The sequence below is a fragment of the Anas platyrhynchos genome, chromosome 2 (genome assembly GCF_047663525.1).
Source record: "Anas platyrhynchos isolate ZD024472 breed Pekin duck chromosome 2, IASCAAS_PekinDuck_T2T, whole genome shotgun sequence".
In the NCBI taxonomy this organism is placed as follows: domain Eukaryota; kingdom Metazoa; phylum Chordata; class Aves; order Anseriformes; family Anatidae; genus Anas; species Anas platyrhynchos.
Genome location: NC_092588.1, coordinates 87269137 through 87284822, shown reverse-complemented (window position 1 = coordinate 87284822; position 15686 = coordinate 87269137). Strand labels below are relative to the sequence as shown.

Below are 15686 nucleotides of genomic sequence, written 5' to 3'. Positions count from 1 at the left end.
CCAAGGGCAGAATCAAGAACTACCTGTGCTCTGCTGTTAGAATGGGTCAATAGACAAGGTTCACAGTCAAATTATCTACTTGTCATGATATTGTTTGCAGCAGTGCCCTTGGTGACAATTCAGGGACACACAAGTATGACCTATGCATGAACTGATATAATAGCATGCATTTAACTGTTTAGGAGGTGCTGAAAAATTCATGCAGCCTGCAGCTTTCCCCTCTGTCCTTGCCATAGTAATGTTCAGGCCAAGGCACATTTTACGGTGCTGTTTTTGACACTGGCTGCTACAGAGGTGTAAAAAATTTGTGAGGAGGCAGCACACATGATTAATTCAAATTGCCAGCAAAGGATACTGTGGATGCCACATACAGTGTCTTAGGGACTGGATGGACAGTGGAGAGCTTCCTGTATGCTGTTTCTGTCTGGCACTTTAGAGATGTAGATAATGAATACTGTCAGACAGCTCTCTGCAATTTCATATGTTTTTAAACACTCCTCTCTGAGAGGAGAGTTAAGAAGGATTTGACTTGTGCTCACCTTCACTTTGACATATATTCTATTTTAGCAAAATCTGTTAGGTTACCACTTATTTTTCTACTTTGTACCATAGATGTTGCTGCAAAGTTTTATTCATCAGTAGTATATAAAGAAAACTTAATGGGAGTGATGGAGTTAGGTGACTGCACACAAAAATACGTATTATATATAATGCATATACATATATAATGTTGCATTGGGTTTATGTAGTGAGGTTTTGGTAACAGGGAGCTGCAGAGGTGACCCCTTTGAGAAGAGTCCAGAAGTTGCTCCATGTTAGATAAGAGCCAGTTCCTGCTGGCTACAAAAAGGATAAGGAACCTGCCACTGGCCAAAGCTGAGCCAATGATAGATGTTGGTTGCACCTTTGTGACAGCAGATTTAAGAAACTGTAAACAATGCTGCACAACAGCAGCTGGGAGAGAGGAGTGAGAGAAGCAATCCTACAGACACCAAGGTCAGTAAAAAAGGAGGGGGAGGAGGTACTCCTGGCGCCAGAGCGGAAGTTCCCTTGTGGCCTGTGGAGAGGCCCCTGGTGGAGCAGGCTGTCCCCTTGCAGCCCATGGGTCCCATGGCAGAGAAGATCTCCATGCTGCAGCCTGTGGAGGAGCCCCCAGTGGACCAGGTGGAGGTGGCCTGGATGAAGGTTCTGCCTGTGGAGAGCAGACTCCAGGCCAGAATCACAGCATTATATTTATGCAGAAAATATCCATTGTATGATAGTCATATTTAAATAAATATAGCAGAATTTTTAATAAAACCAATATGTATCTATATTAACAATGTGTACTTATAGAATAATTTAAATGTATTATGTAAATAAATCTAATAGATTGATCACTGAGGAGGTGATGGAGCAGCTAATCCTGGGAATCCTTTCTAGGCACATGAAGGACAAGAATGTCATCAGGAATAGTCAGCATGGATTACCAAGGAAAAATCATGTTTGCACAATTTCTGTGATGGAATGACTGCCTTGGTAAATGAGGGGAGAGTAGAGGATATTGTCTACCTTGAATTCAGAAAGGCTTTTAAACAATGTCTATTTAGATTCTTATAGAGAAGCTGATAAGTATAGGCTGGATAAGAAGACAGAGGTGGATTGAAAACTGTCTGAATAACCAGTCTTAGAGACTGGTGGCATGAAGTCTACTTGGAGCTCAATAACTAGTATAACTAATATATACATAGTGCATTCCTGTTCAACACCCGCAATAATGATCTTGATTATGGGACAGATTGTGCCCTCAGAAAGTTTGTTGATGACAGAATAATGTGAGGAGTGGCTGATACACCAGAAGATCATGACACAATTCAAAGGAACCTGGAGAGGCTGGAGAAATGGGCTGACAGAAACTTCATGAAGCTAAACAAGAAGTACAAAGTCCTGCAACTGAGGAAGAACAACCCCAGGCACCAGTACATGGTGAGTGCTACCCAGCTGCAAAACAACTGTGTAAAGAAAGTCCTGGTGGACACCAAATTGAACATAAATCATCAATGTTCCTTTAATGCAAAGAAGGCTAATGGTATTCTCAGCTGCATTAGGTGGAATTTTGCCAGCAAGTGAAGGAAAGAGATCCATTCCTTCTAATCAACTCTGCTGAGACCACACTTTGAGTACTGTGTCCTGTTCTGGGCTTCCCAGTACAGCAGAGTGAGACACTGACATACTAGAGGGGCCACTAAGATGATTAAAGGACTGAAGGCTGAGAGTGCTGGGACTGTTTAGCCCAGACAAGAGAAGACTCAGTGAGGATCTCATCAATGTGTATAAATCCCTGGAGGGAGGGTGCAGAGATGACAGAGCCAGGCTCTTTTCAGTAATGCCCACTGATAGGACAAGAAGCAATGGGCACAAACTGAAAGACAGTTTCCCCCTGAACATCAGGAAACAATTGTTTACTGTGCAGGTGATTGAGCACTGGCATAGGTTGCTCAGAGAGTTTGTGGAGTCTGCTTCCTTGGAGAAATTCAAAAGCCATCTGGACATGGTCCTGGGCAACCTGCTCTAGGTGACGCTGCTTGAACAGGTGAGAGTTGGACTAAATGACCTCCAGAGGTCCCATCTACCTCAACTATTCTATAACTAAAATGCATACACTTTTCTTATTTAATTTAAATCTCACAAAGTATCACAAGGATACAAAAGAGATCTGAATGATATTCAGTGAAGAATTTAATTTGAAAGGCTTGTTCAAACAAGATTATAGATAAAATCTAATAATCCTTTTTCTTGCTCTTTTTACAATAATATAGTGTAGAAATCATGATTCATATCCCTGAAAATATGTTGAAATAAAACAGTCTTAGATTGTGCTCTACAGAGAGCTTTGTGAGGTTCATGATAATTGCTATCATGCAGAATGTGACCACATCAGCACTTTGTAAGTACAGTACTGCTCCTGCCACAGCAGAAATATTGAGTGCTCATAGCATCTGTGGATCTACAGAAGCAGAAAAATATCAATGTCCTTTAGTGACTAATATCTCTTAATAAATCCACCAAAGGAGGAAGACGTGGAACAATACCTTTCTCAGAGTTAAAGATACTTATTTTATGTGAATTCTGATTATCCTGACAACTGGGAAAAGATGTTTCTTAGGACAATCAGTTTAATGAGCAGCTCAGAAAATCATCAGTGTCAAAGGAGAAACTCACGAGGAGCGGCTGAGGGAGCTGGGCTTGTTCAGCCTGGAGAAGAGGAGGCTCGGGGTGACCTTGTTGCTCTCTACAAGTACCTTAAAGGAGGCTGTAGAGAGGTGGGGGTTGGTCTATTCTCCCACGTGCCTGGTGACAGGATGAGGGGGAATGGGCTTAAGTTGCGCCAGGGGATTTTTAGGTTGGATCTTAGGAAGAACTTCTTTACTGAAAGGGTTGTTAGACACTGGAACAGGCTGCCCAGGGAAGTGGTGGAGTCACCATCCCTGGAGGTCTTTAAAAGATGTTTAGATGTAGAGTTTAGGGATATGGCTTAGTGGAGGACTGTTAGTGTTAGGTCAGAGGTTGGACTCGATGATCTTGAGGTCTCTTCCAACCTAGAAACTCTGTGATTCTGTAATATGATCAGTACAGTCTGTCCTGTCTTCTTATTAAATATAATTTCTGTTTTCCTTAGTGAGGGGACTTTCTTATCTGCATGTATGTGTATGTGTGGAGGTCTTTGTGCCAACATCTGGAATAGGATCATGTATCATAGGGGCCAATGAACTTGTTGTGACAGCAATTGGAAATGCTGACATATACATTGTGTGTGTATGTCTGTTTGTGTGTCAGTGTGTGATCAGTAGCCAACATTAAGCTGCACTTATAAGGTGAATAAGATAAGAGGCTTAGTAGACAACTAATGGAAAGGTTATAAATCTAAATACTGGAGAAACAAGACTTTGCAGGATGGCTACTGGGGAGACCAGGGAACCTGAGGCAGCTTCTGGAAGGACTGCCACTACTGTTTAGTAGTGCTAAGGTCATGGATCTAGACTAGACTCATCTGCAAGTCTGCAGCAGGCTAGGATACCAGGGGATGCAGGTGCCAGAAACTGGATAGGCCTTGCATAGAAGGTGAGTTACCGGAAGGATCCATACTGCATGTGCTTCTGCGTGTGCCAAGAGGTCTGAGTACCAGCAGCTGGACTGGGGTTGCAGGCTCAGGAGATGGCATACCCACCAGCACCCAGAGATCACGGGATCCAGGGACCAGTTGCTGGATACAACAGCTACTGGAAGGATCCATTTAGTATGTACATGCATATTTTCTACTAGTAGGATTTCATCTTTATCAGCACAGGAAAAGAACAGGATGAAGTCACTTGTGCTGTTTGTGGTTGTGTGAATGCTGTGTTCCCTGTTTGTATTGCGTTCTGTATGTGTGTAAATGATGTGTGTGTCTGTATGTGCACGCCCATTGGGTCCTGGAAACAGGGAGCTGTGGCAGCCTTGTTCTTACTGGACTACTGCATTTAGGAAGTCCTAGAAGTATTAAGTATTTCCAGGTAAAAGAACAACAATTTTTATATTATTATTATTATTATTATTATTATTATTATTATTATTAATGTACATCTTTAAGCAAGGTTATCTGAGATGAAGTGGGTACTGTGTGACTAAGTCCATTCTGCTTACTTGCTGAGCAGACTGGATATTTAAATCACTTTGTTTTAGGGGCCACAGGTTTTCATTCATGTCAGGCTGTAACCAAACAGATATGCTGTCTTAAGAGACTATGCTCCAAATGTAGCCACAAGCTGACTGGAACAGCAGGAAGCTCATGTGAGGCACGTCAACTGGAACATGCTGTAATCTCTCTGTACCTATCTCTCTAGACATGCTTATATAAAAATATTTTAGTCAACTTCTGCCATGGAAGCCTGGAGGGCAAGATCTTACTGGTACAAAACAGAATGTGAATATGGTTGGTGACTAAATTGCTACAGTTAGCTGTTCTTTGCTGTGATGGAGGAGTTCAAACCTGTAACTTGGCAAGTGCTCTTGAGAAGTGCCAAAAAAGGTGTGAATTTGCAAATGCTGGTAAGGTGAGCTTTTCTTTAATGATATCATTGATGGATCTTTTGATATTTTTCCATTGGATGTTGCCTATTCATTGTTGAAATAACAATATTTCTTTATAACAAACAGCATTCCATGGCATTTCAAATCCCAGTAAGCTCATCATGCTACAGATTATCACACAGAGCCTCACTTCTAGTTTTCAGTCACTGAGACCTGTTATTTCTGCTGCAAAATAATAACCTTATTCAGCATTTATTTGTCTAAATGATCACTTAAAATAGCACATTATCTTTAATTGGAATTTGGATGCAAATTCACCAGATATTTATACTTGACTTGAGTTTGCTGCTTGACTGGAAACCCAAAGATAGTAATCAAAGATGAGGAGGTAATTCATTGATGTATCACTTATACTTGCCTAATAACTTTATAAACTGAACAAGTCTGAAGCTACCAATCAAATAATTCAGTACTAATATGTATCCTCTGAGGTAGTTATGAGAATACTCCATTTCCTAATTAATTCTTTAAACCTTTTATTGAAAAGTGAAGTAACTGACCCAGAGCCTTTCTTACAAGAAGGATCACATGAGAATTTCATGGATTATCTTTGTTTCTGGTTATTAGTATTGCATTGGTTTTGATAACATTCAGGCCTTCCCTTTGAAATCAGCATTATTTGGGTGGTGGGTGGGCTAGTTTAAGAGGTTATTCTTTTGCTGTAATGTTTGCAGAGGTCTGCTCTATTTGTGTCATCGTGAAGTATCATCACTTAATATGGCAGGAGTCTCTCCTGGAAACATGTGAACCTACAATTGGATCACAGGGATCTGTCCTTTAATATTGCAGATAACCATATGCTATAAATCTCTTAATAAACCTAGAAATTTAATAATCTAATCATTGTTCTCTATTAGAACCAAACAGCTCTTTTGCCTCCATTACTCATACTGACAGACTGCTCCAAAACATTGTTGCTTTGAAACCTTCCTTGAACTTCATCCATTCTTTCTCATACTAATATTGTTCTTGCTTTTCAATATATATATATATATATTTTTTTTTTTTTCCCGTAGCTACCTTCTGCTGTGTCTAGGCAGAGGAGTATTCTCTCTTAGTTTTATTTTGCTAGGATGAATAATATGAAATTTTCTTATTTCCATCCATGAACTGAAGCCTCTATTCTCATAATCATGCTGCTGGCTGTTGACTAATCCTCAGGTCTTGTTTAAATTCCTCTTCCTAAGCTTGGATTACCAAAATTGTGCTCAGAGTTCAGTTTAGGTTCGAAGAAATTCCTCATATTTTCACATTAATAATACCGTATATGTCTTTAAACTTCTGATATACTTCAGGGTCATGATCACATTTACATTTTCAGGAATGCATTGTATTATTTGTTACTTAACAATCCTGGTCTTTCCCTTCCTTGGTTTCCAGTGGAACATTCCAGTTTATAAAAGAAATCCCTGACATCAAACTAAAGTGTGTAGCCTGGCAGCTTTTCCTGAAATGTCATTTTGTCATACCATCTTTCTCCTCATTCTTTGCAATTGTATTCCTTCAGTTGATTCTTTCAAGAGTTTATTGTTTCTTCTCTTTAATAAATCATAAACATAACAAAATATGCAGATAAAGAAAATGTTAATGCTCTAGGTAAATATACCTTCTCTGTTCAATTCCTTCCCTGCAGTGGTCAATAAGTACTTTACATAGTTCATCATGAATTAAGTAGGGATGCATCCACGGTGCAATAGGAAAGTGAATATGTGCATAAATGTTCCAGATATTACTGACCAAGGACCGTCTTCCTTTTGATCCTGTAAGAGGAATACAATGGCCATACCAGTTCACCTCAGCAGGGCTGTGTAATCACCTACTCTGTACTTATAAACAAAGACTGTACTTATAATAAGCGTTTGTCTTTCATGAGTTTGCAAAATCTTTTTGTATATAAACAAGCTTTCTAGATTAAAAGTAGAAACATATATTTTATTCTCTACAAATAGACCAGAGTCATGTAGTGAATCAGGAGAACTCCTATGACTGGAAGTAAATTAATAACATTTACATTGTTCCTAAAGACCTGCTTAATTTGCTAGTTTTTGTACCATTTTTCTTACTTGCCACAAGTATTACAAGGGAATGTTGTTTGAAAAAAAATGAATTTCTGTTTGTATTGGAAAGGGTATAGATTTGAAATGAACACAAATAATGGAACTGAACAGCAAAATATACATGTCTTTCTTTTTTTGGGAATACTGTTCAGACTTTTACATAATTGCTTCTGGCTGCTATTCTTTATTTACTTATATCTTTCCCCATCAAACACTAAGATAGTTCTGTGATCTTAACCGATGGTTTGTCAATGTTTTGTAGATAATAGTGCAACTCTTTGGAGCGATATATATATATATATATATATATATATATATATATATATATATGTATATATATTTCCTAATCAGACGTCATATTCCTCTGTCCTCAGTCCTGCCCTTGATCCAAAAAACTTTGTAGTTCAAGGTCTTGCCCTTGCCCTTCATTAATCAAATGTCATCATGTCATCTTTCATTTCTTCTGACATGTATCCATATATTTGAACAGCAGTGACTGCACAAGAACTATTCCCTTAGCGGTTTCATAGACTATTCACATGGATTCAAATGTCTTTTTGTTTGCATTATAGAGAATAAGCTGTGAACTGTTGCAATTTTAAACTCAAGTGCTCTCAATATTTGTGAAATCAAAGTTCGTAATGGAGAATTTATACTTCACTGTACAAATCAACTTGCACTTTTACCAGATAATTATTACCTAATCACAAGGTAAAAAGAAAGCTATATGATCCAAAAAACTAGTAAATTCTATATGATCCTCTATATGACCCTCATTTTTCATTTTATGTAGGTAGTTGTTCATCATAATTTTAAGTGAACCAGAAAATAAATGTTGTCTGAAGTATAACTTTTTATAAAAATAGTTTTTCTATGGGTTTTATTTTTCATATTTCTCCCCAGAACAACCTGTTAAAAAGAAAAAGGAAAATTAAAAAAAATAAATAAATAAAATGCAAACACAAGGTTTAGGCTGGCTTCCTTAATTACATCACCCAAATGTCATCTTGTAGGTATATGGCATGAACAATAAGACAGCCTAAGTAGAAAACTGGAAATAAAGATAGAGACAGTCAGTGTAAACATTTTCTGGAGAATAATTAATTTGAAAAGGAAAAGACTTTTGGCCATCTAAAATACGTATATACACAAGTGTGTATGTATATATACATATTTGTGTAAGTGTATACATAGATGACAGTGACAACAAAGACCACCCCAAAAGATTCACAGAGCATTGTGAGCAATCCTAAAGTAAGTCCTTAAGCAAAAAGACACATATTTCAAGCCTGGCAGTCTGTATTGGGCCTATGTCGTTAGGTTTGGGTAGGAAGGGAGCTGAAGTGGTAGCCTCTGTGAAGTCGAGAAGCTGACCTGTATTAGCAAAAAGCCAGTTTCAGCCAGCTCCAAAAGCGTCCCACTGCTAGCCAAAACTAAGGGATGTTGGTTGCATCTCTGGAAGAGCAAATTTAAGAAAGGAAAACAACAACAACCACTTCAACAATGAACACTGCACAGCTGGAAGAGAGGAGTGAGAAATGAGAGAGATCCATCTCTGCAGACCCCAAGGTAAGCACAGAAGGAGGGCTGGAGGTGCTCCAGGCATGCAGCAGCAGTTGCCCTGTGGCCTGTGGGGAGGCCCCTGGTGGAGCTGGCTGTCCCCCTGCAGCCCATGGGTCCCATAGCGGAGCAGATCTCCACACTGCAGCCCATGGAGGAGCCCCCGGTGGAGCAAGTGGATGTGGCCTGGAGGAGGAGGCTGCGGCCCATGGAGAGCCCCTGCAGGAGCAGGCCCCGGGCTGGAGCTGACGCCCGTTGAGAGGAGCCCACGCAGGAGCAGGCGGTCTGGGGGGAGCTGCCACCCAGTGGGGAACCCCTGTTGTATCAGTTTGCTCTTAGAGGGACCCCATGATACAGACCCATATTAGAGCAGTTCTTGAAGCAGTTTTCAGTTTGTGGGAAGCCCATGTTGGACCATGTAGGGAAGGATGGTATCCCATGGGAGGGACTCCATGCTGGAGCAGGGGAAAGAGAGTGAGGAAAAAGGAGCAGCAGAGATGAAGTGTTATGGACTGACCACTACCCCCATTCCTCCTTTCCCTGTGCTGGAAGTAGAAGGGGATGGAAGGTGGGAAGGTGTTTTTAGTTTGCTTTTAATTCTTCACTGCTCAAGTAGTGGCCAATAACTTCCATTAATCTTGCTTATTCTTAGTCTGTTTTAACTGTGCCAGTACCTGTTGAGTGATCTCCCTTTCCTTATCGCAGCCTATGAGCCTTTTTTCATATTTTCTCCCTCTGTAGTTTTGAGGAGTGAAAGTGAGAGAGTGGTTGTTCTGGAGCTGAGCTACCTATCGGTGTTAAGCCACCACATAGTCCACTGCTCTTTTATGAGGTTTCTTTCTTTCTTAATTATCACTGAATGATATTATGGAGCAATTTAAAAATTAACTTTTAATGGATTATAAAACCTCTGTCCTGGTTTCAGTTAGAGCAGAATTAATTTTCTTCCTAGTAGCTGGTGGAATGCTGTGTTTTGGCTTAGGATGAGAAGAGTGCTGATAACACCCCGATGTTTTAATTGTTGCAGAGCAGTACTTATACCAAGCCAAGGACATCTCAGCCTTTTGCTCTGTCCTGCCAACAGGCAGGCTGGGGATGCAGTAAGAGCTGGGAGGGGACAGACCCAGGACAAGTGACCCAAACTAGCCAAAGGGGTATTCCATACCATCTGACATCATGCTAAACAATATATAGGGGTGACTAGCCAGGGGGAGGGGGCCGGACTGCTCGGGGTTAGGCTGGGCATCGGTCAGCGGGTGGTGAGCAATTGCATTGTGCATCACTTGTTTGTACATATTATTAGTAGTAGTACTATTATCACCATTGTATTATTATTATTATTTTATTATTGTTGTTATTATTATTTTCCTGTCTTATTAAATTGTCTTTATCTCAACTCATGGGCTTCACTTTCCAGTTCTCTCCCCCGTCCCAGAGAGGGAGGGGGAGGGTGAGCGAACGGCTGCGTGGTGTTTAGCTGCCGGCCGGGTTAAACCACGACAACCTCTTATAATAAAATGAGGTTTCTGTTTCTACCCGTCTGTGTATCATGAAAAAAAAAAAAAAAAGAAAAAAGAAAAAAGAAAACATGATTACAAAGAAATAATGAGAATTAATTTGTAGGAGTTGTGCCATTATATTTAGTTTCCAGAAAATCTGAGTCTTTCTCCTGCAGTTGACATTTTCCTGTGACAGAACTTGTCCAATTAGCTTTTTTTTTTTTTTAATTTAAATATATCTGTGTCAATCCAAGCAATGACAGTCCATTACCTCTCAGCTCAAATTCTTAATGTTTATTTCTGTTGCTTGAAACATACAAGAACATACAAGTATTATTAGCAAGTGTTCTCTCTCTCTCTTTCTTTTTTTTTTCTTTTTTTCCTACACAAGGCTAGAATAATAGTCAAAGGTCAGTATTTTCTTCCTAAGCATTTTAATCCCACTCTTTTCTCCATGATTTTTTTTTTAAGATGATTTCCAAGTAAAAGAAAATTATGCATGCCAGCTGAATGCTCCTGCCCATTGTTGATTTATTTAGGTTTTATTTATATTGCTTGGTCTATATTTTATGTATTTATTCTTCAACATTGTGAAATTAGCTCTTCAGTTCTGCCCTTTTTTTGAGTTACAACAGGCATACTTTGAGAGAAGATTAATAGAGAATCCACTAAAGTGGATACTTACGCAGATTATTTCTTCATGTACTTTGCTCCTGTACTACTTCTGGTAATTGGTGGAAGTTGTGGTAACAAGGTACCTGACCAGTTGAACTGAATACTCTGAATCATTTGTTGTGTGCCGCAGTTCTTTACCCTTTTGTATGAAAACTGTTGTTTTCCTTCGTGTTCTCACCACGGCCCACATTGCACAAACTTCAGCATTGCAGTGAAAGATATTACTAATAGGAACTTCACTGCAAAACCATGCTAACAGAAAGCAAATAGAGCTAGTTCAGTAGAAGAAGGTGTGTTGGATTAACCTTGGCCAACAGTTAAACTTCCAAATTTGGGGAGTCACCTACCCTCGGCAGGACAAGGAGAGAAAACAGGAAAAACAAGAACGTATCTCGTGGGGTGAGATAAAGACAGAGAGATTGCTTAACAGTTACCATCACAGATTAAAGAGACTATACTTGGGGAAAAAATAGTTTATAGCCAGTTAAAATAAATATTTTTTCAGGTAGTGGGAACAAAAAGACAAATATTAAACAAGATCTTTCCTCCCCTCCATCTTCCCAGGCCTAAGCTGACGTCTCTATCCCTGACCCCTCCACCTCCTCTCCCTGAGCAGCAAAAACATCTGTTTGGTGCAATATTACAGATACTTTTATAAAGAGTAGTGTGCATGTTAACATACTTACAGAGAACTGTCCTGTAATTCATGTTAAACCTCAATGTTTCTTCAATGAATACACACTTCTAAGAAAATACAATGTTGAAGCTTTTTCTTTTCTTTTTTTTTTTTTTTTTTTGCCTTTCAAGGTGTTGTTATTGTCCTGATATAAAGGCTCAAGAGCCCAAAGAAACACTAATCACATGAGTAGCATTGCTACTTCTTGCTCCAGGAAATTTATTCTAGGATCAGAAGAATGGAAAAGTCTCATGTGGACTTGTCTTCTCGCAGGGAGTCTGAACCGTTTGAATTTTTTAAGGCTGAACTACTTGAAGTCTCGCGAGGGCACAAAGTTCTTTCCAAATCCAAAGTTTAAATTAGAGAACACACTTTTGTTGGGGGAAACAAGAAGAGAGCTCCTCCAGCATCTACTCTCTTTTGATCCAAATCAAAACTTTATGTCATTTTAATGTGTGTATTTAAGATTAAAATAACTTAAAAAAAATACTCTAGAAGGTATCATAAATAAAGGCATCCATACTGTTGCATACACACACACAAACAAACAAAAAAAATTAAAAAGAAAAATGGAATTTTAGTTCAGTATGTTGTTGAAATAAACCGTACATTTTCCATTTCAAAATATGAAATCTAATAGGCATGTACAGCTTCCTGATTGTGATTTTGTAAGCATTTCATTAGCTGACAAACTGTGATGAGCTCAGGGAAAAATTCAGATGGAGAACACGTATCTTGATCCCTGGAAGTCTTTAAAAGACATTTAGATGTAGAGCTTAGGGATATGGTTTAGTGGGAACTGTTAGTGTTAGGTCAGAGGTTGGACTCGATGACCTTGAGGTCTCTTCCAACCTAGAAATTCTGTGATTCTCTGATTCTGTGAACTATTTATGTGAAAACTGTTGCACGTTTTGTTCTACTGGAGCTAATAAAAATGAATATGTCACGTGAGTACTGTGTTATAGGAAAAGAGATCTCTGTATTTCAAACTATAACGTCATTCCAAAGAAGGAAAGTTGGAAAAATATGAAAATGTCAGGAGTCAAAGATTGGCATAAAGCTATATTATGACATACCTGACTGTATAATCTTTTGAAGAAATACATTTCAGAATTAATAGTACATACAAAATACCCTTCTGGGTAAGAATCAAAGTTATTTAAGGAACGGAAGACAATAAATGAATATTTTATCTAAAAAATAAAAACAACAACAACAAAATGGTAGTGTATATTAAAGATAAGACCAGATACCTCTTTAGTGGGAAAATTGTCTTTGCAACATGTAAACAGAAAAGAATTAACGTTCTGTTCTTCTTATATTAATAACAGGGGTGGCCTCTGTGAAGTCGAGAAGCTGACCTGTATTAGCAAAAAGCCAGTTTCAGCCAGCTCCAAAAGCGTCCCACTGCTAGCCAAAACTAAGGGATGTTGGTTGCATCTCTGGAAGAGCAAATTTAAGAAAGGAAAACAACAACAACCACTTCAACAATGAACACTGCACAGCTGGAAGAGAGGAGTGAGAAATGAGAGAGATCCATCTCTGCAGACCCCAAGGTAAGCACAGAAGGAGGGCTGGAGGTGCTCCAGGCATGCAGCAGCAGTTGCCCTGTGGCCTGTGGGGAGGCCCCTGGTGGAGCTGGCTGTCCCCCTGCAGCCCATGGGTCCCATAGCGGAGCAGATCTCCACACTGCAGCCCATGGAGGAGCCCCCGGTGGAGCAAGTGGATGTGGCCTGGAGGAGGAGGCTGCGGCCCATGGAGAGCCCCTGCAGGAGCAGGCCCCGGGCTGGAGCTGACGCCCGTTGAGAGGAGCCCACGCAGGAGCAGGCGGTCTGGGGGGAGCTGCCACCCAGTGGGGAACCCCTGTTGTATCAGTTTGCTCTTAGAGGGACCCCATGATACAGACCCATATTAGAGCAGTTCTTGAAGCAGTCTTCAGTTTGTGGGAAGCCCATGTTGGACCATGTAGGGAAGGATGGTATCCCATGGGAAGGACTCCATGTTGGAGATCGTCTAGGGAATGGCACCATCCCAATATTTTCCACAAATTTAAGAGTGCAGCTCTGGGTAAATCTGAGAATCAAACTTTTCTGAACATAGTTCAAGCAAGCAGACGGGATTGGAGTAAAATATCTATGGCTGTCACTACGTCACTAGTCTGATTAGTGCAGATTAATTTATTATCATTACACTTTTCATTTTAATTTTTGTTTCATATCACTTTAAGACTTTGGTGAGTTTCATTTTGAATTATATGCAAATTTATGATATTCATTTTATTGATATGCAAAATGACCCCTTCATCCAGAATTGTGAACTCAGGGTGAGATTTATGTTTATAATTTTTTCTTTCAGTGTTTGGTAATATGTAATTTAAATGATATAAATATAGTTTGGTTTTGTTTTTCACAATTCAGTATTTGTTCTCAGTTCTCTTCCTTTAATAACACTTAAAAAATAAATGAATCCAGGTTTTCTGATTCCAGGAGATCGATTATTTAGTATTCTAACTGAGAGTAGAGATTACCCATCTTTCTCCCACACTAACGAGGAGCTTATTATCATATGTCAGGGTATATAGATAGGTCAAGGAAGCTACAATTACCTCACCAGAGGAGGGATCTCCTAGGTCTCGTAAATGAACGGTGACAATTACAGTTGTTTTTTTTTCAAGGGAGAAACTTGTGCACTTAGGTAGAGTATTCTTGTGTCAGTAACCACTCTGAAATTTCTCAGAATATAGAAAAAGTAACAGAATTAATGGAAGAAATAACCAGTGTCAATTTATTTTTTCCCTGCTTCTTAAAAGCAAACGAACAATTAAAACTAACATGTATATATCTATATATCTATGTATATATCTATAGATATATATATATTAGGATTTTGTATTTCTAAGTTTCTGGAGTATAAGCAGGAAGGAGGCTAACATAAGCCATCATGAACTGATTTTCTGTCAATCAAAAATATATTATTACTACTATTATTTTTTTTTAATAGTATTATTATTTTTAGATGGAATTTATATACAGGTCCTTGTTTCTGAATCATTTATCTGTGTTCCTGGAGGGGGGGAAGGGGGGTAACAGTTGGAAAGTTTGGAAATATGACATCTAAAGTGAATTACTTTGGAAGCACATTACATGTTTGGCTATTTCTTTCAGAAGCTCAGCTCAGTGCATAAGATATGAGCCTTATTACAGAAACTCCTTAGCTTTTATTTCTAAAGCAATCTTCTGATTTCTCACATTTAACTTGCTGTATCACATTATTCAGTTTATGAAACTTGCTAGTGAGGCCTTGAAAGAAAACATTCTTCGCCCCTCCCAGTTTTCTGTGTTCACCTATTCCTTTGATCTTTGAGACACTTCGTTTCTTTCTTTTTTCGTATCACATGAAGGAGGAAGATCAAAGAAATGTCAAAACAAAAGAATTGGAAAATTGACAAAGCAGTAGAATAGCTGTGACAAGAAAATAATACAAGCTTTAATCAATTAGTAAGACATACCAGACTCTTTCTGCTACAGATAGAATGATTTAAATGAAGAAGATGTAAAGAACTGGGTTCGTGGCTGTAAAGAGTGATCTAGTTGTTAGTCACTGCTCTGTATAACACCCACAAAGACTTACTGGAGGTATCAGTCACTTCACATACCTGCCTTGTGCAGTGCATGGAACAAAGTTTAAGGTTAATTTTTAACTCTATTGTAAGTGGTTTAAGTAAATTTTGTGGGAAGAAGTACAAAAACATTCAACATTAAAACTACACAAATTAGTAGATAGGATATATTCAAGTGTGTAGGTGTGTATGGGTTTAGTCATCATTTAGGAATAATTTAACAGAGCTAGTGTATTGTGTTGATGTGTTTCCATGTGACACTATTACTTTAACAGCAGTAACATAGAAATGTATTATAGATGTACTCTTTACTACTATCATATTTGGTGATAAAGGTATCTTAAATCTGGACTTTGAAAGCTTTCTTTCAATAAGATTTCAAACAGAAATTGTTACGGAAGGATATAGTAAAACTGCTACTTTGATTTTAAATTAATCCACAGATGATACTAAATACATTTGCCTTGTAAATTTCTAAATCATTTTAATAT

At 38.8% G+C, this 15686-nt stretch overlaps 1 long non-coding RNA gene across 1 annotated transcript in view; it reads left to right on the top strand.

Moving 5' to 3' along the window:
- Positions 1-13893, top strand: part of LOC119716169 (uncharacterized) — a 48838-nt gene extending 34945 nt beyond the window's left edge. Inside the window, exon 3 of the long non-coding RNA XR_011807248.1 lies at positions 12908-13893. This is a non-coding gene — a long non-coding RNA (uncharacterized lncRNA). The remainder of the gene's footprint in view (positions 1-12907) is intronic.
- Positions 13894-15686: the final 1793 nt, after the last annotated feature.